Raw genomic sequence first — 23,630 nt, forward strand, 5'->3', positions numbered from 1 at the left:
CCTACCTTAGGAGAGGCAGGAAGCCTAGAGGGGCGGGTCTCAGGTCAGTGCTCTTCCTCTGGAAAATCTCTTCCATAGGGAAGCCGGCCTGTGTTATGGGAGTGTCCTGGATGTTTTCCAAAACTGGTTCAGTCTGTGCATCCCTGAAAAAGACAGGAAGTGACTTTCTTCACAGTGAGAATCTCATGAGGTTCCTGGAGGTAAAACCCACAAAGGGAGACCCTCCCCAAGCCCCTGGCCTGGAGAGCTCGTCACTTTCACTCCTGTCCACACACAGGCTCCACCGATTTGTTGACGTGACCAGACGGATGTCCTTGCCAGGTTATGGGTCCAGCAGCTCCCACTTCCGGTGTGGTCATTGCAACTTGGCTGCTTTTCCAGGTTCCAGGGAGACTGGTGTGTCTCTTTTACGGTGGGTTGAAGAAAAGTCACAGGTTGTCAGCTTCAACTTTTTCTTTTTGTTAGGATGACAGTGATGATTTTAAGCTCTAGATATCTCACAGTCGAGGTTAGTCTCCTCCAGGTTTTTTTTTTTTTGAAAGGTCGTTAGGATTTGCTTTTCTTAAATGGCATTGGCACTCGCGGCTGCTGGAAAAGGCTTGCTCTAGCCCCTGGTGTTGGGTGTGGCCCAGGAAAGCTGAAGGCCAAGTATAGTCATCTCTTGAGTTTGTACCATAACAGATCCAGTTCTGAGACCACCAGGCTGCTAGAACCTTCTCCGTCTTCTTTCCCTCGGTCATTACTCACTGTCTGTGTTTAAATCCACTGGAAGCTGAGGTCCACAGAAGGTAAACAGAACCTATGTTGTTCATTTTTTATTATTCTGTTAGCAAATGTATGTTAGCTTCAAACATTAAATAAACCTTGATTGATGTGATTCACAAATAAAACATGCACTGATTATTTTAATCTATGTTGCCTTTGAAAAGCCTGTTTTTCAGGGATAGGATATTATATATAGGGTCCAGCAGGAAGTAAGGCCTGCTGGAGTGTGGTTGGTAGGGTAATAATATGGGTGAAATAATTTATAGTTTTAATTTGAATATTTCACCTAGAATGTCATAGGGTGTGCTTGAGTGTGATGTTGTTACATTATAGAATTACTTGCTTACGATTTTGTAATAAAAGATTTTATGATAAAAGAGGGGCATTATTTGTGCCAGATCCTGTATACTTTGTAATGATCTACTTATGCATACATATATAATCATGTTTTATATTTGAAGAAATACTTGATGTTAACTTAGTTATATAAAAAATAAAGTTATGAAAAAAATCTTTGAAGTATGTCTAATTGTGTTTATCCTTTGTTCTTGTTACTAAACCTATATTGAAGTAATTTTCCCATGCTTATGATAGCATAGTTGCTATGACAAATGATTTGATGTCACAGATTTCAACAGAAAAATAGAAATTTCTATTACCGCTAGTAACCCCCCTCGTCCTGTATACAAAGACCTCACCGATGAATTCCCTTAACCTGGTACATTCTATCCTCTCAAAAAGTTGTTAAAGTTGAAGCAACCTCATAAATAATCCAAAAGGTAAGGGAAGTTGTGTTTGAGTACAAATAGTTTTGAAAATGAATGGTCACAGTAAACAATGCTGCTAGACAAACCTGGTGAGGTTACTGTTTGGGATTCACTATTAGGTGAGCCTCGAGAGCTAAGAATTATGCTGAGCGAAATAAGCCAGGCGGTGAAAGACAAATACCATACGATCTCACCCGTTAACAAGGATCTAAACAAAACAAACAAGCAAGCAAAATATGACCAATGACACTCAAATACGGAACAGGCTGACAGGGTCCAGAGGGGAGAGGGGAGAGAATCATAGGGGAAAAGGGGATGGACTCCCATGAACAAGTATAAAGGACACATGGACAATAACTAAGGGTGGGGAGAGAAAAGGGGAGGGAGGCGGGGAGCATGGGGCGGGGGGCGGGCAGGGTTGGGAATATAAGACAGAAAGCTGTACTTGAACAAGAAAAAAAAATATTTTAAAATAAATAAATAAATAAAATACTTAAAAAAAAGAAGTAGGTGACAGGTCATGGCAATTCATTCACTACAGTGCGCTGACTCTCGGTGAGCCTTCTAAGGGAAAAACATCTTTCAAGAAGCACAATAAGATGTCGATTTAAACTTGAACTTTTGCACAGTGGCAGTATCGTAGCCAATGAGGTTGATCTCAGGCACAGTTATTGCTGAACTTGACTCCACCACTGCTTTTATTTTTCTTGTAAGGGCGCTTTGTATCTCTAGAGAGATGAGAAAAGGTAGAAGTATTGTTCACTGTTCGTGTTCATCCTTGATAAAATCAAGTGAACCTTCAATTGTCAGGTTCTGCCGGGCAGGGTTTTCTTTTCTCTATTGTATTTAAATCTCTCCGTCCAGGTTACAAATTTTTGAAATGGAGTCACGGTTCTCACAATACCCTCTTCGCTCTGGCAACAGTTATTTATCAATTGCCTCCTATGCCCCAGGCAGTCCTGCAGGCAATGGGGGGGGGGCAAATTAAATCACATAAACTCACTGGGATTTATTAAATACATAGAATAGAAATTTACATGTTCACTGAAGACGTTTTTGACTATTACATAACATCCAAAAAGCTCAGCATATTTCAGAAACTGTAACTTACATGGGATGTACCCTCAACGGTACAATACAATAGTACTAGGTATGAATGAAAATATTGAACAAATCCACCACTCCACAACCCACACTGAAATCACATAGAAATTCAAAATATATATATCACAAATGTCTATTGAGTCAATGGTAAAGTAAAAACAATCAGAACAAACAACTACTAAGTGACGGAATGGAGAAGGCTGTGTCTAACAACTTGTAGGCTAACTTATTTTCTGTACCAACACAAACATTGTCTTTGGAAAAAGAGTAGAGAAGAAGCAATAAAAGAGCACCAAAAAGAATAAACGATAAAAAATAAATTCAAGTCAGTTCTTTAGAAAAAGAATAGACAAAAGGCAGTGGACAGTAAGTGCAGGACGAGATTGCTATATCACTATTATGGAAACAGAAACTGGGGAAATGGTAGGAGTGATATGACTTCATTACCTGACAAAAGAATAGTAAACTTTAGAAAGTCCTTGGGTTTCCAATACAAATCTGAAGGAAGGAAGGATAGAAAGAAATTTAAATATAACTATATAACAATGCACTTAGTGCATAACTATTTGTGTATAGTGTATGTAGTCTGTTTTGAAGAAATGTTTCCTAAGTTTCGGTAGAATTCTGTTTCTTTTATTTCTGACAAGGGGACTTTAAAATCTGGTAGCCATAGGCTTAGAAATATTGTTGTCTTCGAACTAAAAATATAATGTATAGAAGTGTATCAAAAAGGTATAAATGTAGTCATTCATTTGTATGTGTATGACATCATTTTATATTAAATATACCACAATTAATATAGCACAAATATTAAACAAGAGACATCATATCTGTAAATAGTAAACTTTACATTTGGAATAATGTTGGGTGTTCAAAATTTTTGATAAATTTTACGCAGAAAATAATTTATCATCACGAACTCCAGTTTCATACTTTGAAACTGGAAATATGTAAAAATGGTTCCCAGCAATGTTTGAGAGAAAATGGTGTTAATGAAAATCTATCATTGTTATTCTTTGCTTATATCCAAAAACGTGGAGTGAAAATATGTGCGAGGATTACGTGGCGAGTTTTAAATGGTGAGGTCAACACATCACCTAGTGAAATCCGACACCTAGTAGAAATTAAGTTCTCAGCAACCAACCCCCGTGCATTCCAACTTATACATTTACTCACATAGGAAGTTCATAACTCAGATTCAACATGTCAATTATGGAAGTAACCCTACCCAAACACATTATTTTGTTTGATTGAAGAAAGTTGTATGGATATCAGTACATGCTCAATATTTCATTTATGTCCATTCATTCAGTAAAGGTTTGATGTCTTACTACCAAATGTGTATTTAAGTGTGTGAAACTAAATTGTTATACAAAAAAATAAAGTCTAGAGAATAGCTCAGGCCTACAGTTTTCCTTTGAAAGAAGAAATGTATTTTCTTTCAGTATGATTTTATTAATTAATGTTTCTGCATCAAAGTCATATTTGGAACCACTTAATCATTTGCCAACGTTGTATTATCCCAAGTTGTTCAACCACTCATTGCCTTAAAGGTCTTTTAAAATAAATTAGTAACATCAATCTAAGCTCCGAGTATTCATTTCCACACGAAGAATTTATTTGCATAGCCCCCAAATATGGTGATTATCACAGCATCACTTAATTATTATAGTTATCCCATGAGATTTTAACTTTTAAGTGTAAAGTGTAAAGATTATTTCAAAAGTCACTGATGATTGATGCATACCAGTAAATACACACACACACACGCACACACGCACACACCCCTGCACACGATTCTGTTTAGTTCTTTTAAACGTGTTTAACCTGATGCAGGAATAACTGTTAAAACAACAGACACTGGATTTAGTTAAGTGCAAACAAACATACTCTGGGGAGATACTAGAGAGAACTTTGCAAACAGGATGGGAGATGGTGGAATGAAGCCAAATTTAGACCTCAACTTACTTTAAATGATTGTAATGGGTAACCTTAGAACTTACTTTGTTACATTGTTAAAATCGAGTATTAACAATATATACTTTTCAACATATTAAATTATCCAAAGCATTTTAATCACCTGTTTCAACATAGCACAAAAAAGAATCTATATTTACTTTGTTTTATATCCATGTAAAGTAAACCTTGTAAAATAACTTGCTTGCTTAAAAGCACATATAAATGCCATTATACTGCCTTTTAAAAATAATTTAGTATTAAAATAAGATGCACTGGCATAGCTAATGAATATATAACTTAGAAATAGGTAAATATAAATAGCCCAGGTCATTTTGTTTACCACTCAAAGGAATAAACCCCATTAAATATGAGGAGTGCACTAAAATTATAAAAGCTTTACAAAGAAAATTTTCTCAAGCTTTGTTATGCTCTAAGCAATTGAAAGATGCTTTTGAAGTCCATTGCACCGTTTATATTGTGTGGATCATAAAAACACCTTGCAGTCCAGCATCTTAACTCAACTTTATTTCAGTACCTTAAGTAACAGCTTGCCTCTTACATAATCCTCAGTACTGTTCATCTTTTTTTTCCCTTAAGAATAATAAAACAAGCTAAAGAAGTTATAAAACACATGCCATGTTATCTATGAAAAAAGCAACTCATGAAATGCTCAAGTACTTAAAATGACAAAAAAATGAGTTTTATGAATCTTCTAACCTCAAATTAATGTTTAAAAAGATCACTCTTCCTCAAGTTCAACGTGGCTTTGAAACACGAGAAACTAGCATTGCTCCATTTGTCTTTACGAGGATAAAATACATTTCAGTGGGTGTATGAAGTAGTTCCTCCAAGCCTAAAATATGCCTAAACTTTAACATGATGGGCAAGGAAAGGGGCATCTTGACTTGGTGGTCATGTTCTTCTATTTGGTATTCAAAGCTGCTTCATCCCCAAACATTGCAGTTTGGTTAGTTTAACGAGTTTATGAATTGTGTGCACACTGTTATAAATTTTGACATCTACAGCTTCCACTGTATTGGTAACATATTATCATTTTTAAGCTATGATTATAGATTACACCCTTCCCTGCCAAATATGCTTCTGCTCTGTAGATTTTGTAATCTAGAAAGAATAATGCTTTTCAGCATACTCAGTGTTTGCATTACAAAAATGCAAACCTTTCTAGGATCACAGCAAAGAAATTTACCTCCACGTTAACCACAACCAGCCCACGTCCTCTGCCACGGTGCACAGTCTCTTCCTACAGACTATGGGCCTTCTGTTCCTCCTCAGATGTGACCTCCCGAGCACTTCAGCTGACATCCATTTTCCCGGTGACCACCCTGCGTCACCGCATCTCAGCCCCTGGGCTCTTACCTCCTGATGGTCCTCATTTTCTTTTCCTTTCGCTGCAGTCAGCCAAATTCTGCTCATCTGCGGCAAAATCCTCATGAATCTCTCTGTGCCTTTTTCTTGCTGCTCTGCAAGTGGTCTTTGTACAAGACTAAATTGATGGAGCCTGTTCCGCATAATAATCTGCTAAACCATTTCCCCCCAACTTCCGTACAATTTCTCGTCTAGAGTGACCCTGTAGCTTTATCAAAGCTCTGTCCTTGGGCGGCCGCCTAAGTTCATTCAGCTTCTGGAAGAGATTCCCTCACCAGAAGAATATGGAATAGTTATTATTCACAAAGCTGCTGTGTTCTTTTTCAATATAAATCCATCAAGAATACTTATACAGTGGGATTTGGTCCTGAAGTGTCCAACAGATTTAAGGTGCGAACCCTCCCTAAACTACAGACCCACCCATCGTTAGGAGGCTTTTCTTGATGGGTGGGAGTGGAGTGGCTGGATTGAATGCATTACATAGACAGACGGCAATGGGAGCAAGAGAAATTAAAACATTTTTTACAATTATTTAATTACCCACTTGAAAATCAGTGTGTCTTTTTATTTAGCAATCGAGATTGGACCGCATCTCGATTTACAGGAAATCCTAGTGTAAGTGCTGAAGATAGTTTGACTAATTTTAGGGAAAAGTTTGTGCAACGTGATTTTTCATTTCCTGAGCGGGGAGGGAAACCCTGAAAAAATGGGAACCGCTTATTCTGGAGGCCAGAGAAGGGGCAGAGGGAATAGAAAGGGCCCCGCTGGCTCAGGAAAGTGGAGCTGAGTAGAGAGAGGTGTGTAGAACAAAGGGCACGCTGCAGGCAGTTTTGGAGTCCTGGAGAAATACTGCCTGGGCGTAAGCATTGTGTTTGGGGGCCTCACCATTTCAATTTTAAGAGCTGATTCCTGTTGGAAAACTGCTTCACTGAATGTCTAGATTTCCTCTACAGTTGTTGAGGTTCCGTTGCCCGGAGTTCCCTATCACGGCCAATGTTAGGATAACTTCCTATCTAGAACATTTTCCCCCAAACAAGTTTAGGATTCTAACGAGACTTCATACGGAAAGGGTGAGGTCTTCCAAGGGGATGTAGCGGTGTTGAAATAGGCAGAACTACGGCAAACAGAAAAAAGGCAGCAAAGTCGCTGAGCTGGTCCAAAGGACGTGTTTATAAAGGTGTGTGTCTCGAGATCCTTGGCCATTCAGAGAATAAGAAGCTCCGGCCCAGTGGCCGGACCGCTCTTGACCCTTGGCCTAGGAAATACAAAGTGAGCTTCTTTAATTAATTAACTGGGCAGGACGTGTTCTCATGAAGGTTGAAAGCAAAGGCTGACCGATGTCTGCTCCCTGTTGTTCACCCGTCTAATAAGACAATCAACCATTAGTCTGCGCAGGCTGGATTCTGGGGCCTGAGGTTCCACTCTAACCAGATACAAGAACATCGAAGATGAACACAAACCCCCCTTCGGAAGAGTTATTATGCACATCCAAAGGAGCAACACAGAAATAAATAATCAGCTTGAAGGCAAAGCTATTTACGAGGAGTCCACCTATGGTGCCCACCTCTTCCTTTAGGGTAGGCAGGAAGAAGTGGGTCTTAGAGAGACTCCCCATGCCCACGCTTGGGAAGTGGTCATTCATGTCAGTCAGTGGCCCCTGGGACAGCACTGCAGACCTGTCACCCCCTAGCCCCATCTGATTTCAAGGCAGGGACCACCGGCAGCTCCTGCATGACTTCTCTGTTTCAACCCCTCTCCTTCTTCACCTTCTGACAGTGCCCAGGGCGTGGCCCTTTCTCAGCCAATCGGGGCCCCATCTGGCTGCCCCATGGACACATGAGTTACTGCAGAACAAAGCAGTCATCACTGTTCGGATCCTTAAGGTTACCCTGCCCACGTTCCACGATTACTGTTTGTCGTCTAAAGTCTGCAGAGGCAGATTTAAATGTTTTCTTTCCCTGTTGGTCCCAATTTCAATTTCATTGCAGTATCTTTTTATATGATTCAGGTGGCTAGGGGTAATGACTCCTAATTTCATTAAGAAATTGTATTCTTTTCTCTTTCTTTTTTTGGTCATGTTTTTGCTAGTTTCAGAGAGAAAAAAAATCAGAGAAACAACACTGGCTTCACCATCTTCATGAAAATGTCCTATATTCTTATTTACTGGCTGTCAGAAATAAAATGTGTTTGCTCTTTGCACCAGTTGTGGTATAAAGTTGCAGTCCATTTGGTGAATTTGTGCTAGCTGAAAAGGACCCCAAAACATATTTTTCTCATAGTGTTGGTTTTTCCCTTAATTTATAAAGTAATCTTTTCTGTAAGATGTTGGGCATGGATATGGTACATTTAAAAACATTAAAAAACTCAAGCTATAATATCTACTTTGAGGCTTTCTATAATTTAATATGATCTTATATTACAAAAGTGCTTCAAGAACATTATCAGGAAGTTTTAACATGGTGAAAATTGTGTTATTTCCCAGGAAGGTCTATTGTAAATGTTAAGAATAAAACGAAATGTGAATTAAACGAAGATTAAGTGTGTATCACAACAAAGTTGCTAAGGGGAACAAAAATATGCTACGTGTCACTTTAAGACACTGGACTAGTTCAATTATTTTGTACAATGCAGCGGAGCCCATGCATAAGAATGAGATGCACAGCCGTTTGTATTGTCAAAACTGTGGCATCAATGGCAGCCGTGCTCTGCAAACGTAAGTGATGCATAACATTCAGTACATACTAAAGAGAAGGTGAACCGGAGAGAATGGATGGACGTCCAAATCCCCACACAAAATAATTAGGGGTAATCTTACCATTTTATAAAAGGAAATGTTTGCCCTCACTGAGAAGAATCTTGATAGGCATTTACCTGGTTGCGAGGTAATCCATTACAAAACAGTAAGAAAGATGATTCTGCAGGCCATCTGTAAAGGGGATGGTAGAGCAGGGTTTGGAAGAGGGAGGCGGAATTGTAGTAAGATGTTGGGAACCGCTCTGCCTGGTTTCAGGAATTGTAAACCATCTCCCATGGCTAAGGCTGAGTGCGCAACCTCTGCAATGCGAGCCACAAGGAGACAAAGTTTGTCTCTGGTAGCAAATCCTGCCTCTGCTTCCCCCCTGCCCCCAAAGTCAGTTAGTCTATGATGGGTAAGACCCCTCAGAGGGGGAGAAAACTAAGCCAGACATGATCACTTGGGAGGCCATCATGGAAGGACTCGGGGGACTGCAACAAAGAGGGAGTGATGGACCCTTGCCCCCCCTGCTATTCTGACATAGCCCAAGTCCCCTTGTCCTCTGGGAGAAGCACTTCCTGGCTCTAATCCACTTGAGTCTGAAAACCTGTGATGGGGGAGGCAGTGCAGCCTCTTGCCTTGCTAGAGCGGGATCCAAGGTAATCAGGCATCAGAAAGAATTCCTAAAAGTCCTGTGAAACCTGCTTTGCTGAGAGTGCTTTCACTCGTATGTTAAGGGTCCGAGCAGGAAATGAGTATGTCTCCCAAAGTTTCTGCAACCCCCTTTCCTGACAAACACTGACTCAAACTAAGCCCTCAGATTTCTTTGAAATGTTATCTACTGTTTGATCCTTGCCACCCTGTATTCCTGTGTATTACAACCAAATAAAAGCCATTGAGGAAAGGGCTTCTGGCCTTTTTCCTCTGAGAAATTGGCCACCTCTCCTCCCCAAGTAAATCATGTCTTGGTAGTGTTACTTTCATCTGTGGTGGATGGGGGGACTTCCGGGCAAAGTCACCCCCACAGTAAGACATACGGGTGTAATGTACAGTCACACAGATCCGAGGTCAATACGTAAGATGAAATCAAGGTGGCACGTGGCAAGCACGTTCTGGACAAAAGAGAGTGTTTGATGTTGGGTCAAAGAGCATGCTAAAGAAAAAAAGACTAAACCACTTAAAGACTGTCAGATAAGATCAACCAGAAAACTACTCTCTCTGCTTAGATGGAACATAATTAAGAATATTGAACCTGATGAAACCAATAATAGTTGTAGTTGGGTACAACTAAGATGACTATTTCAATAGAAGTATATATTTTAAGTCAAAGTTTAAAATAATAATATCCAATGGAAATAAAATACTAAATGGAAATCTGTTACAGAATATAAGATGCTGAAGCTATAATTTCTCCTGAAGGAGAAATTTAAGAAAACCCATTACATGTGCTAATCTTCTTTACTGCGTATAAATATATGCTTGTAATATTGCTAAATTAGTTATTCTATTTTATTTACATGTTAGGGGTGAAATGTAAACAAATCGAAGTAAGTTAAATTAATTTCTGTATCATCCGTAAATAAAAGACATTACTGAAAGCTCTGAACAATATAAATCTGGATATGAACAAGTAGCTTTCCCTCCCAGTCCCGGCCTCTGGGGAGATGGCTACGGTGCAGTGTCCCAAAGAGAACGTGGATGGTAGTGAAACAAAACTGAGCAAGAATGAGCAAAAGAGACTCCCGAAAGCTGAAAAGAAAACGGCGGAGAAGGCGGCCACGCAGAAGGGGCTCAGTGAGAAACAACTAAGCCAGGCCCACGCTGCTGCCCCCCGACCACACCACCGATGACAATGTGGGTCCCCAGGAGGAGGACCTGGACCCAAACCAGTACTACAAGATCTGCAGCCAAGCAATCCAGCAACGGAGAGCCAACGGGAAGACCTGTACCCACACAAATTCCACGTAGACATCTCGCTGACTCACTTCATCCAAGAATACAGTCACCTGCAGCCTGGGGACCACCTGAGTGACATCACCTTAAAGGTGACAGGGAGGATCCATGCCAAAAGAGCTTCTTGGGGGAAAGCTCATCCTCTATGACCTCCGAGAAGAGGGAGTCAAGTTGCAAGTCATAGCCAATTCCAGGAATTATAAATAATAATAAGCTATTCGTATCAATAACAAACTGCACCGGGGAGACATCGTTAGAGTTCCATACCTCACTTGATTACTGATTTTCCCATGGAATCCTGGGAAAACCAAGGCAGGAGAGCTGAGCATCATTCCCTATGAGATCGTATTGCTATCTCCTTGCTTGCATATGCTGCCTCATCTGCACTTGGGCCTCAAAGACAAGCAAACACGGTATTGTCAGAGGTACTTGGACTTGATCCTGAATGACTTTGTGAGGCAGAAATTTATCATCCGCTCTAAGACCATCACACAGATGAGAAACTTCTTAGAGGAGCTGGGATTCCTAGAGGTCGAAACTCCCCTGATGAACCTCATCCCAGGGGGAGCAGTGGCCAGGCCTTTCATCACCTACCACAATGAGCTGCACATGAACTTATACATGAGGATTGCTCCATCTACCATAAGATGCTGGTGGCTGGTGGCATTGATCGGGTGTATGCGATTGGACGCCAGTTCCGGAATGAAGGAATCGACACGACTCCCAATCCTGAGTTCACCACCTGTGAGTTCTACACGGCCTACGCAGACTCTCGTGACCTCATGAAAATCACGGAGAAGATGATTTCTGGGATGGTGAAGAGCATTGCGGGCAGTTACAAGGTCACCTGCCATCCAGACAGCCCTGAGGGCCAAGCCGACGAGGTTGACTTCACCGCAGGCACCCTTCCAGAAAATCAGCATGGTAGCAGAGCTGAAGGAAGCCCTGGGTGAGAAGTTGCTGGAAACCAACCTTTTCAAAACTGAAGAAACTCGCAAAATTCTTGATGATATCTGTGTGGCAAAAGCTACGACAGCCCTCCACCTCGGACCACAGCCAGGCTCCTGGATAAGCCTGTTGGGGAGTTCCTGGAAGTGACGTGGGTCAACCCCACCTTCATCTGTGATCACCCACAGATAATGAGCTCCCTGGCAAAGTGGCACCGCTCCAAAGAGGGTCTGACTGAGCACTTTGAACTTTTTGCCATGAAGAAGGAAATATGCAATGCCTACACCAACCTGAATGACCCCATGAGGCAGCAGCAGCTTTTCAAAGAACAGGCCAAGGCCAAAGCCGCTGGGGATGAGGAGGTCATGTTCATAGACAAAAACTTCTGCACTGCCCTGGAATACGGGCTGCCCCCCCACGGCCAGCTGGGGCCTGGGCATTGACCACCTCACCATGCTGCTCACAGACTCCAATAACATCAAGGAAGTGCTGCTCTTTCCTGCCATGAAACCTGACGACAAGAAGGAAAATGTAGCAACAGCTGAGACACTGGAAGGCACAAGAGCGGGCGCTTCCGCCTAGAAAATGAGCATGGCGAGTCACATAACTCAGGCATCTTTGCACTGCTGCAGAAGATCGAGGACGTGCTTGCGTGGTGCTACACGTTGGACTCTCGCGGTTCAGTCCCAGAGAGAGACAACAGGAATTAGGCGTTCCTCCTTGACTCCTCCTTTCCAAGTAAACCGTTTGTCGCTTTAAAAAAAAAATAGCATTATGTGGCAGAGGTGGAAGAGTTTGGGGCTTATTAATTCACGACTATGCCCTAAACCAGTGAGAAAAATATCTCACTGTATCTGTGCTATATTTCATAGTTTATAGAGAAATGCTTCCCCTACTATCAAAATAATAGAATTAATCAAAGTTATCCATACAGATTTAGAAAACACCAAATGAAACGCATGACCCTGTTCATGCGTTTGAAAACTATACTCACTTTCGTTTGATTACTGATTTTACGTGGACTATGAAATAGATAAACCAATCCAGTTTGTGCAAAATAATATTTGGTTAAAAACTAGTTCTGCCTCCAGCAACCAGTTAAGGACCCCCCCATTCATTGGGCACCTCTGTTGTCCGGTGTTACTTAACCGTCTCTGTATTTGTGTTTCCTTCTCAGTACCATATGGAACTACGTTAGAGCGCTGTAATGGAATCTGCACGCTCTTAACTCATGTTAATTGTGCATGGAACATATCAAGCACTTAATATTTTTAAAATAGAAATATATAAAATAGACAGACTCTAGGTTTCTTAAAATAGGCGTACATATTACTCATGCTATTTTTAATGACTGAACTGTTGAGTTAGCATAGCCACATTTATTAAAATAAAAGTAATGTATTTTTAACTTTTCATACAGTTTTAACTTCATAAAACTCACATAACTTCCAAGGAGGAAATGCATGATTTTATGGCCACACTTAATTATCTCTAATAAAGTAACATTATAAAATGAGAATACTTTAATCCCCTTTAAACCTTCAGTTATAACCTTGGGTAGACATTATTCTATTTAAATAGTAAACCCTAACAGTTTCCTAGTTTATAACATAGATGAAAACCTTTACCACCTTAAAATATTGCCATCGCTTGGTTTTTACCTTCTTGGCAAAACCTGTTTTTGTTTTGTTTTGTTTTGTTTTGAAAAATAAAGGAGGGCAAAATAAAGTAAAGGGGGTAATATTCTCTTTATTATCTTTCAGTCACACATGGTTAATCGCTTAACCATCACACCTTAAACCTTTTCTTCAATCCCTCACTTCCAACACTGTTCTGGTCAGATTATTGTTACTCAATAAACTCATTATACCATTTATATTTCTGAAAAATTACAAGTGGGAATAAGAAAATGAAGAACAGAGAGACACAGGTACATCTGGGTACCTAAGAAACAAGGAATAGAGTTTGTGCCTCTTATTCAAACACTCAGTGAAGAACCTGAGAGAGAGATTTGTGTTTACGAGAAGGATGAGAGAGTCAGATATTTGGCTCCGACAACACAGTCTATTTCCACAGCTGTATTTTCACAGTGAGGAGTCGATGGGGCTAAGACAGGGGATGGCAGGGAGCAGGAGACCTTGGTCACAGTCTGCAAGGAAGACGTGTAAAGGAAAGCAGACACCAGGACAAACACGAAAGCAAGGGTTCGTGCCTTGTGGATTTGACCCAGAAAATGTTGGCAGGAGCCAGAGCCAGAGCCCTGTAATGCTGTGAAGTCAGGATCTTGATGTAGCTTGAAGGGACAACAGTAGGTACTGGAGATCAGCCCAGGTGTCGAGAATCTACGGTGACAGCAGGAACAGCAGGAAGTCATGCAGCAGGAGAAAAAGTTTAAGAGGTGATCAGGAAACCAGGCCAAGTGCTGGGAAATGAGGGAGAGGTCCTGAGTACGGCGTGTAAGTGGCAGATGACAGCGAGCAGGGGAATAAAGGCCCTTAGTGGTAAATTCGTTCATAACCTTGACAAGGGTGGTTCATGTGTTGTGACGGCTGATTGTAGAGACAGCAATCTTCCCATGAAGCCCTTGGTCTTTAAAAACTGGGATGTCTCGAACTATTAAAATCTAAATAATCTTCCTCTTCAGGAGGAACGTAACTGGGGAAAATGCAGGGATGAAGTTGGCAGCAAGCACAAAACACATGTATTTTAATACATGTATTAAACATGTATTTATGGAAGCAGCTTATTTTACTGCTTTTATTTATGACCAAACTTCATATGAGTAGGAAAGCTGTCCAATTACATAGCTTATATTAAATAGTTATTGATTTTTAGTGTCTTTAAAGAACTATTTTCATATTTCAAGATAATAATTAAAAAGTGGTCAGAAAAATTAATTTTTTTTGACCAATGGAAAAGTGAAATTGGATGACCTGAGAAAATTAGAAAGATGCACAATTGTGTAATTATGTTATGTAATAAAAGTGTCTAATTAAAGGGTTTAAGATCAATATTGAACCAAATGTGTCCAGGAACATGTTCCAACATTTCCAATTAAATACCTCAGCTAAGTTTTGACCTTAAAGCAGCAGCTGCATTAAAAATGTATTCATTTTAAGATTATAAAATAGCATATGGATTTTTTACAGAGAGTTGCATAGTTATTCCCAACTAATTGCAATTGATGACATCAAATGGGCCATTCTGAGTTCACCTACAATTCTGAGGGTTACTTCACTACTTCATAGTTGTCATTTTACATCATCCCAATTTCTTTAAATATTCTCATGAATGGCTTATACAGTACATTGTCAAGGTCAAATATTAAAGTCATTGTGTTTCATTCATTTCTGAAAATGTTAAACATCATTAGCATATACCCCAGAATATTTACATCTAGCTTATGTATACCCGAGAATAAAATCAGAGGCCCACACAAAAATCTTGTAGCATCACTCATAACAACTAAAAAAAACATAAGTAAGCCAAATGCCTGTCAATTGAATAATTGGATAAACACATTTGGTATATTTATACTACGGACTAGTGTTCCGCCATAGAAAGTGATGATACTGTGATTTATGTAACGGTGGAGAACCCTTGAAAATATATGGTAGGGAGTCAGACACAAAAGGCCACACATCGTATGTTTCTATTTATATGAAATGGACAGAACAGGCAAATGTATAGAAAGTGAAATATTTGTATTCACCAGGACTTGAGGAAAAAGGAGGAACTACTTTTAATGAGCATGACAACAGTTTTGGGGGTGATGAAAATGTTTGACATTGTGATATTTGTATAATTTCAAAATATGCTAAAATTCATTGAATTCTACACTTTAAAGGGGTATATTTTATGGTGAGTTGGTTGTATCTTAATTTTTTAAAAGATTTTATTTATTTATCTTTAGAGGGGAAGGGAAGGAGAGAGGGAGAGAAGTATCAGTGTATGGTGGCCTCTCATGCATCCCCTGCTGGGAACTGGCCTACAACCCAGTCACGTGCCCTGACTGGGAATCGAACCATGATCCTCTGGTTCGCAGGCCCTCACTCGATCCACTGAGCTACACCAGCCAGGGCTTTATCTGAATTTTACATTTTAGTTTTTTTAGATCAAATTGTATTCGACTAACACAAGTATTAGTCAAAATTATAAATTCTAAAAGAAAACAACACAATGTAGGCACTCAGTGCGCACTGGGACAATGACAAACATGGAAACAAAATTTTCTAGACATGCAAGGATATAGACCTCCAATTATCCACATAGGATATATGAGCCAAGAAGATCCAGCAATACAAAGCAGGCTAGACACACCATCCCCAAATGAAGTTTACCCCAGGATTGCAAGGTGTGTTTAATGCTTAAAAGCTTACTCATGGAACTCATTTCAACAGTAAAATGCTGAATACTATAACCTCAACTTCATAAAAAAAAGAATAGAAGTTTACTAATACTTATTGAAGATAGTATTAACCAACCCCTTCCATGATATAAAAAATAAATTTAGACAGTAATTAATTACTTTAGGGAAGGGGTGGAGAGCATTATAAAGTACAGTAGTTTGTAACCATCTGACTTAAAAGATATTTTAATAAGAGAATGGTTCCTTGAGATTATTGAGTTCACAATTTCTTAATCACGAGAGTATTAATATACGTCCCTGAACTGGAGTGGTGGGCAGGGAAGGTGAGGAAGAAAAAGAAGATTCTAGTGCAAATATACGGTGTGCCAATTTTCTTTCTCCTCCCTAGTCCAAGCTGGCCCCATATCTCCTTCCATTACAAAGGGTCATTTTTCACAGAGATTCTCATTCTTCAGTCAACAAATATCCTGGCTGGCTCTGACCCACACACTGTCACCTTCATCGGCCCAAACACATTTGCATTTTCAAAGTGAGATATCCCAATGACTCATTTCATAGGCATTAACTTGTGGCTCATTAAGAATTTTTGCAAAATGCAGTTCCCTTTATGTTGCAGAGTTTTGTAATTGTGCACTTCAAATACCAGCATCCTCTTACTATTGCATAGCCACTACCTTAGAAGACAGTTGTAGTGATTCCAGCTATATAATAATTATGTCCCATTTAAAAGTATGACAATGTGTCCAAGAACTTTTATCTTCATGTGACCAGTTTTGAAAGTCTGTGTCCCTGTGTGTCCTGCAGCCACGCAATGTGTGTGTTTGCTTTGCTTTGGCTGTGTGGCATCCCAAATATTTTCAAAAGTCTGATCAATAAGTAATTTCACAGTGCCTTGTTCTGAGTTTATTTTTCCCCTGGGACTACTTTTAATTTTAGATTCAATAAAAATGGCTCCCATAATGATGTGTATTCTTTTACTTGCTGTACCTAAAGGTGATAATTATTAACACCCTCTTACAGTACTTGCCATTAGTATGCATCACATTGTATTCATTTACCTCATCTTGAGCATGACCAAAAGCCAGCATTTCTATTAGTCCGCATCCAATGATGTTTCTGAAAACACACACAAGAACAAACCAAAAAAGAAAACTGAAAAAAACATGTGTCTTCAAGGCCATGAGTAAGAGCTCCATTTGGTATCTAGATGTGATCTGCAACTTTATTACAGAATTTGTAGCCCTTGGTGTTATTCCATCCTTATTAGTCATGGATAGTACATATTCAGTTCTTAAATACATGAAAAATACAAGGGATTTTGAGCTAACTATTCTTTTTTGGTCAGTGTTACCCTCTATCATTGTGGGTTCCTATAAATACTGATCATCAGTCACAGATATTTTTGAAACATAATCTTTTAAAAATACTTTTTAAAAAGTAAGTTAGAATTTTCAGTATATAGCAAAGGAAAAAATACAAAGAGTAGCATTTTGGTAGTGGTAGTTATAATCCAAAGAAGTAAAAGATGGTTCATTTTGCGCCGTCTCAAATTCTGACCAATTTGGATTTTCTCCTCTTTCAAGTGTGATGCATTTTAAAAACATAAACAAAATAATTCAGCATTGCCCTGGCTGGTGTAGCTCTGTGGATTGAGCATGGACCTGTGAAGCAAGGGGTCGCCGGTTCGGTTCCCGGTCAGGGCACATGCCTGGGTTGCAGGCCAGGTCCCCAGTGGGGGACACATGAGAGGCAACCACACATTGATGTTTCTCTCCCGCTTTTTCTCTTTCTCCTTCCCTTCCCCTCTCTCTAAAAATAAATAAATAAAATATTTTTAAAAATGATTCAGCATTAGCTGCAGTAATGGACTGTTTGCCTGTCTATGCCATATGTTGTAGAAATACTGAAAATAAAGGGGGCCCTCAGAATGGGCTGTCCACCATCATTATTTTTAGTGATGCTCCTGGAAGGTAGGCAGCCTGGAATAAAAGCACACACTCACACCACATAGTGCTGATAAGAATTCAGTGCAGGATACTTGGTAGTCTTAACTAGAGCTAAATTTCTCCTATTCCTGGCTCCAGGGAAAGCTTAGTGAAAGAGCGATTAAGCAGAGCAAGAAGCAAAGGAAGACACGAATTCCTCCATGGTACTCAGTAGGTAATGAACTTGGGTTCCCCTGGATGTGGTTTTACCCTTTCATGCATAGTTGGCCGTGGCATGGTTTTCAGGTAATCATTCTGTGCAATACATAAGTGGTTATCCAGTGAACACCTAAGAAGACAGTTTCCCCAAGGGTACGAATACAGTGTCTAGAGGGACACAGGGCCTTTGCCAGAAAGCATGTTTGAAACTTTATCCTCAAGTTTATCTTCATAAAAAAATACTTTATCCATGTCTTCCTCACACACGTTTGAACAGAAATATCATCGCACTTTGTTCTTTTAATCAACAACAAGAACATTGTAACCCTTTATTTCTCTCCTGCATCAGTACCATGACTATTAATCCTCAATTTAAGGTCCAAGTACAAGGGCATATATATAGCGACAGTTTCACAGATTTGGAAAACAGTGTGTGTGTATGTGTGTGAGTGTGTGAGTGTGTGTGTGTGAGTCTACACACAAATCAAGAGAGAGAAAGAGAAAGCCAGAAAGATAAAACATGACGAAACGCTAACTTGGGAGAAATCTGGTGGAAGGTTATACAGAGTCCTCTGCACTTGCACTCTCCTAGCAACTTTTCTGTAAGCCTGAAACGACATCAAAAGAAAAAGTTAAAAGAAGAAAACAAAGGCGTACTTCCTAAAATTTCAAGGCTCTGTTGAGCCGTCAGGCAGGAAGATAAAAGCAGACACATATATTTTCATGACATTTAAAAAATATGACGAATCCACGTTTTATAAGAGGAGAATTTGTAAACTCTTTTAGATAATAGCTTTCTTTCCAGAACACGCTGGAAATAGGTATATGAATACCAGAATCTGCCACTTTGCACAAAATATTTACCAGTAGCTGCTTCTTCGTTCCAGGAAGCAAAGCTTTAGGAGCAGAAAGCCATTCTCAGATGCCCTAATCTACAAAATGCACTAGCAATAAGCAGCACCATAAATCTCTGGCTTTGCAATGCAAACTTGAAAATGAATTCCTATACTTTTCTCCTGAAGAACAAAATATATTTCTTTGTCTAGCATCACCTTGTAAAACAAGCTTAGTGTCCTAATTAAATTCGCATAACAGTAAGTGTGGGAAATATATAACAAGGAAGTCCACATTAATTTGCATCCCCACAATATTATTGCCAATATATTCAGGTGTAATTTATGGAGGAGTAACTGGACAATGTGACCTACACGCTCTCTTGCTTGATTACCATGTATTTCAGCTGGATTGATTTTTTTTAATTTACATCCTAGAAAAGCAGGGAATTTCTTTTGTTCTTTGTTATTATATGTACTTGAATTTGTCATGTAGTGGTTATAATTGTGCTGATAACAAAAATGCAATAAATTATAAATGGATCCTTTGTGTCTGTGTACATTTACAAAAACCCCAGTAAAACCACAGAATTGTTTATCAGCACCAACTATCCCATCATACAAACAGGAGTTTTTATATCATTCACAAGTTCATTTATTCATTCAACAAGCATCTATTTACCACCTCTTATGGGCCAGAGATTCTTCTAGGCACCAGGAATTTGGTAATAAAAAAACTGAAAAATTTTTAAAAATTCCTGCTTTTTATTGAACTTGCATATAAATAGATGAAAATAATAGTAAATAAGTGATTAAATACAATATAGTCCATGTAAGGACTATAGGTGATGGATTAAAAAAAATTAAGCAGCATAAGGGGTAAGCAAATGGAATGCAAGTGGAGGTTGCCATTTTAAATGAGTGCCTGGGAAAGTCCTCATTGACACAGTGACATCTCGCTGTCACTGAAGGAGTAATCCATGAAGGTGTTTGGAGAGAGAGCTTTCTGGTGCAAAGAACTTAGCACAAATAGGAATCCAAACAGGGAACACAGAAGAAGGTGTAGGCAGAGGGGAGAGACAGAACGGAAGGAGTTGCTGACAAAAATGCAGCAAAAATGCAATAACAAATAACAAATAACAAAAATAACAAATAACAAAAATGCAATAAATTATAAATGGATCCTTTGTGTCTGTGTACATTTACAAAAACCCCAGTAAAACCTCTGACCCAGAGGCAGGGGGGGAGCGGATCATACAGTGATTTCAAGAGCTTCAAGAGTGATTTCCATGTTTTACCTCAGAATGAATGGAAATGCCATTGAAAGGTTTTGAGCAGAGAAGTGACCCCATCTTCTGGGCGCTAAGTCGAATCTAGTTCATGGTGGACACAGGCGGAAGGGAGAAGACAGTTCGAGAGGCTCTGGTTGTCGTGGTTGGTGACACACACTCCATTCCAGTTTCCCCACGTAGGAGACTGAGTGAGTTGGATTCGATGACCTCCCAGGCTGTTTCGAGTCTTAGTAGCTCATTAGCCTCTGGGTGCTGTAGAACGGGAGTCACGGCCAATCAGAGTGGTTCAGCAAGACAAGCGCTGGATCCTCGTGTACCTGAAGAGGTCCCCTCGTCCTCCACTGCCTTCTCCTCTTGACATTCATATTTGTCTCTGCAGAGAAGCAACGGGTATAGTGGCCTACTGGTCACCGTCATAACAGAAGACAGGTGGTTCCCTCAATTAGGATCATCTGAAAGGCATTCATAAACAATGTATGAAACGTAGTATATTGTGATATATAATCACACTTTGCGATGAGGTAGTCCCCACTGAATGCTTGCTTTTGTACCCACTCACTGGCACAAATTTACCTGCAGATTTAGAATTATCTGCAGGGCGGTGCATGGTCCGATGTGGGAGGGTCACCATATATTCCTGATTCTGTTGGTCTCCAGCATGAGGCCAACACCAGGGTTTGGGGAGGGGACTCTAATGTTCAGCCAAGCAGTTAAAACTTCTGTGCCAGTGTGTGCCCTTTCAGAGATACTTAAAATACGAGATTAACTGCAGCTTCCTTTTTTGTGTTTTGTTCTTGTTGACACTATGACTGATGTCCCCCATTTTCTTCCCTTTGTCCCTTACCACTCAGCCCCTGCTCCCCATCACCTTCACCACACTGTTGTCTGTGCCCATGGACTATGCATATACACACATACATTCTTCAGCTAATTTCTTCCAGTAGCTTTCATATATATATATATTTCTCTCTATATATATAATGTGGGTTTTTATTATTGTTCAAGTACGGTTGTCTCCATTCAATCCCCACCACATACCCCCACCCCACTCACCCCCTCCTCCCATCCCCAAAACTGCCCCTTTGCCTTTGTCCATGGGTCCTTCATACATGTTCCTTGATGACCCTTCCCCTATTTCCCCCCATTATTCCTCCCCTCTCCTCCCCAGTTTGTTCTTTATTTCCGTGTTTCTGGTTACATTTTGCTCACTTGTTTGTTTTGTTGATTAGGTTCCACTTATAGGTGAGAACACACGGTATTTGTTTTTCCCTGCCTGGCTTATTTCACCCAGCATAACGCTCTCCAGTTCCATCCATGCTGTTGCAAAGGGTAGGAGCTCCTCCTTTCTTTCTGCTGCATAGTATTCCATTGTGCAGATGTACCATAATTTTTATATCCACTCATTTACTAATGGACATTTAGGCTTTTCCCAGCATGTGGCTATTGTAAATTGTGCTGTTATGAACATGGTGGTGAGTAGGTTTTTTTGGATTGGTGTTTCAGAATCCTTAGGGTATAATCCTAGCGGAGGAATCACCGGGTCAAAGGCAGTTCCATTTTTAGTTTTCTGAGGAAATTCGATACTGTTTTCCACAGTGGCTGCACCACTCTGCATTCCCACCAACAGTGCACTAGGGTTTCCCTTCCTGCACATCCTCACCAGCACTTGTTGTGTGTTCACTTGTTCAGGACGGCCACTCTGCCCAGTAGCTTTTTGTATCAACAAATTTTATGCTTACACCATATTGAGACAACAAGGTTATCTATTCTCTTGGATGTTACTGCTTCACACATCATTTTATAAGTCCATACAATTTCCTTAAAATAATACAAATGAGGAATTAAATAAAGTGATTTTAAATATATTGATTTTCTACACGGAAATTCTCAGCTTCAGCTATAGTGGAAAACATTATAAAATAGATGCTGAAATCTGTACTGGGAACCACTTTTTGAATCTTCTTGAATACATCAAGAACAACCCAGACTGAGCTGTGTTGTTTTTGCTCTTTAGATGCTGTATACCAGGCAGCAGATCGGTGCAACTTTCATTCTTTAAAATACCTTCCTTTCAATATGAAGATGACAAAAACGATATCATGTGGGTGCTTCACAAAGTGAGCTGAAGAGCATGAATCTGTACACATTTACTTTTATGTTTTTATTTCACTCCATCGTCTACTTCTCCCATTGGTGAAGTAGAAGAGATGGCTGGAGACGTTTCTCTGGCCTAAACTGAGCGTTTCTGGTTGAAAGAGCTGACCCCAGCTTCAGACCCTGGGCCTGAGGATAGTTAATGCTATCGATTTTAATGACCCCTCTATATGGATTTTGTGGAATTTCAAAGAAATGTTTTATATTTAATCAAATAACTTTCTTTCTGAATACTTCTTGAATCTTGCCTCACAATTATTCATGTAACAACTAATTAGCTAAATAGCCATTATGGGCCTTGTATTTGGGACATTTATGCTATGGTTAGGCAATTGTTTCCTTTGACCACTACCGTCATCATTATAAGACTAACTTTTGTATTTTTCAAGTATCCTGTGTCAAATTTTTCTCCCCTTGTTTATTTTTACTATGTTGAGATGAGTTATTTATTCAACGAAATTTTGGGAGCATTGTCTGTGCTACACCAATCTCAGAGTTCTTTGCCTCAAGCCAGGATGGACATAAAAATTTGTCTCTCAAAAAATAAAAACGTCCACCGAGGTTCATCTATAGTTCGATGTATTTCTAGAGGGTAGAGAACTGCCTGTCCCTGAAAAGGAGGGCCGAGTAGGGTCTTGCTACTCAGGGAAATGTGGGTTATTGTTTCAGGCATTAGACTGGGCGTCTGCTGTTCTACTTGGCAAACAGTCTCAGGAAACAGTTTTGAGAAGCAGGCTTTCCTGAGACTCTGCCTGCCTACTTCGTTTCGAAAATGATACTCATTCCCTATTTCCTACTCTGCCAAGGAGTCAAAGGATGGAAAAATCTACACCCCTAGTTCTTCCTTATCTTTGCATGTAGAACCTGAGAGGTTTAAAAATAATCTTTCATGAAGGGACTGGTGCAGCTCAGTTGGTTAGGCATCTCTCTGCAAAAATAATCTCTAATGATATTTACAAAAGTCAGTTGTGATAATAAACCAAGACAATAAATTCAAACATGTGGATGGCCCAAACAGTCTACCTGGCCACACACACAGTACGTAAAATATTAAAATCCTCGGAGATGTCATGTGGACAGGGGATAGAACCGCTGAAGGTATCATCACTGATGATGGAAGTAACAACAGCAATGACAGTAATAACTGTTTGTGCAACAGAGTTTTGTTTCTTAGTTAACAACATATCATTTATTTTAATCCTTCAAATATCTTTAGGACATA

At 39.8% G+C, this 23,630-nt stretch overlaps 1 pseudogene; it reads left to right on the forward strand.

Moving 5' to 3' along the window:
- The first annotated feature begins 10,379 nt into the window (after window positions 1–10,379).
- Window positions 10,380–12,198, forward strand: LOC118990717 (lysine--tRNA ligase-like; annotated as a pseudogene).
- Window positions 12,199–23,630: the final 11,432 nt, after the last annotated feature.

This window comes from Sturnira hondurensis, unplaced genomic scaffold (genome assembly GCF_014824575.4).
Source record: "Sturnira hondurensis isolate 20B ecotype Veracruz unplaced genomic scaffold, ASM1482457v3 Scaffold0007217, whole genome shotgun sequence".
Taxonomy (NCBI): Eukaryota; Metazoa; Chordata; class Mammalia; order Chiroptera; family Phyllostomidae; genus Sturnira; species Sturnira hondurensis.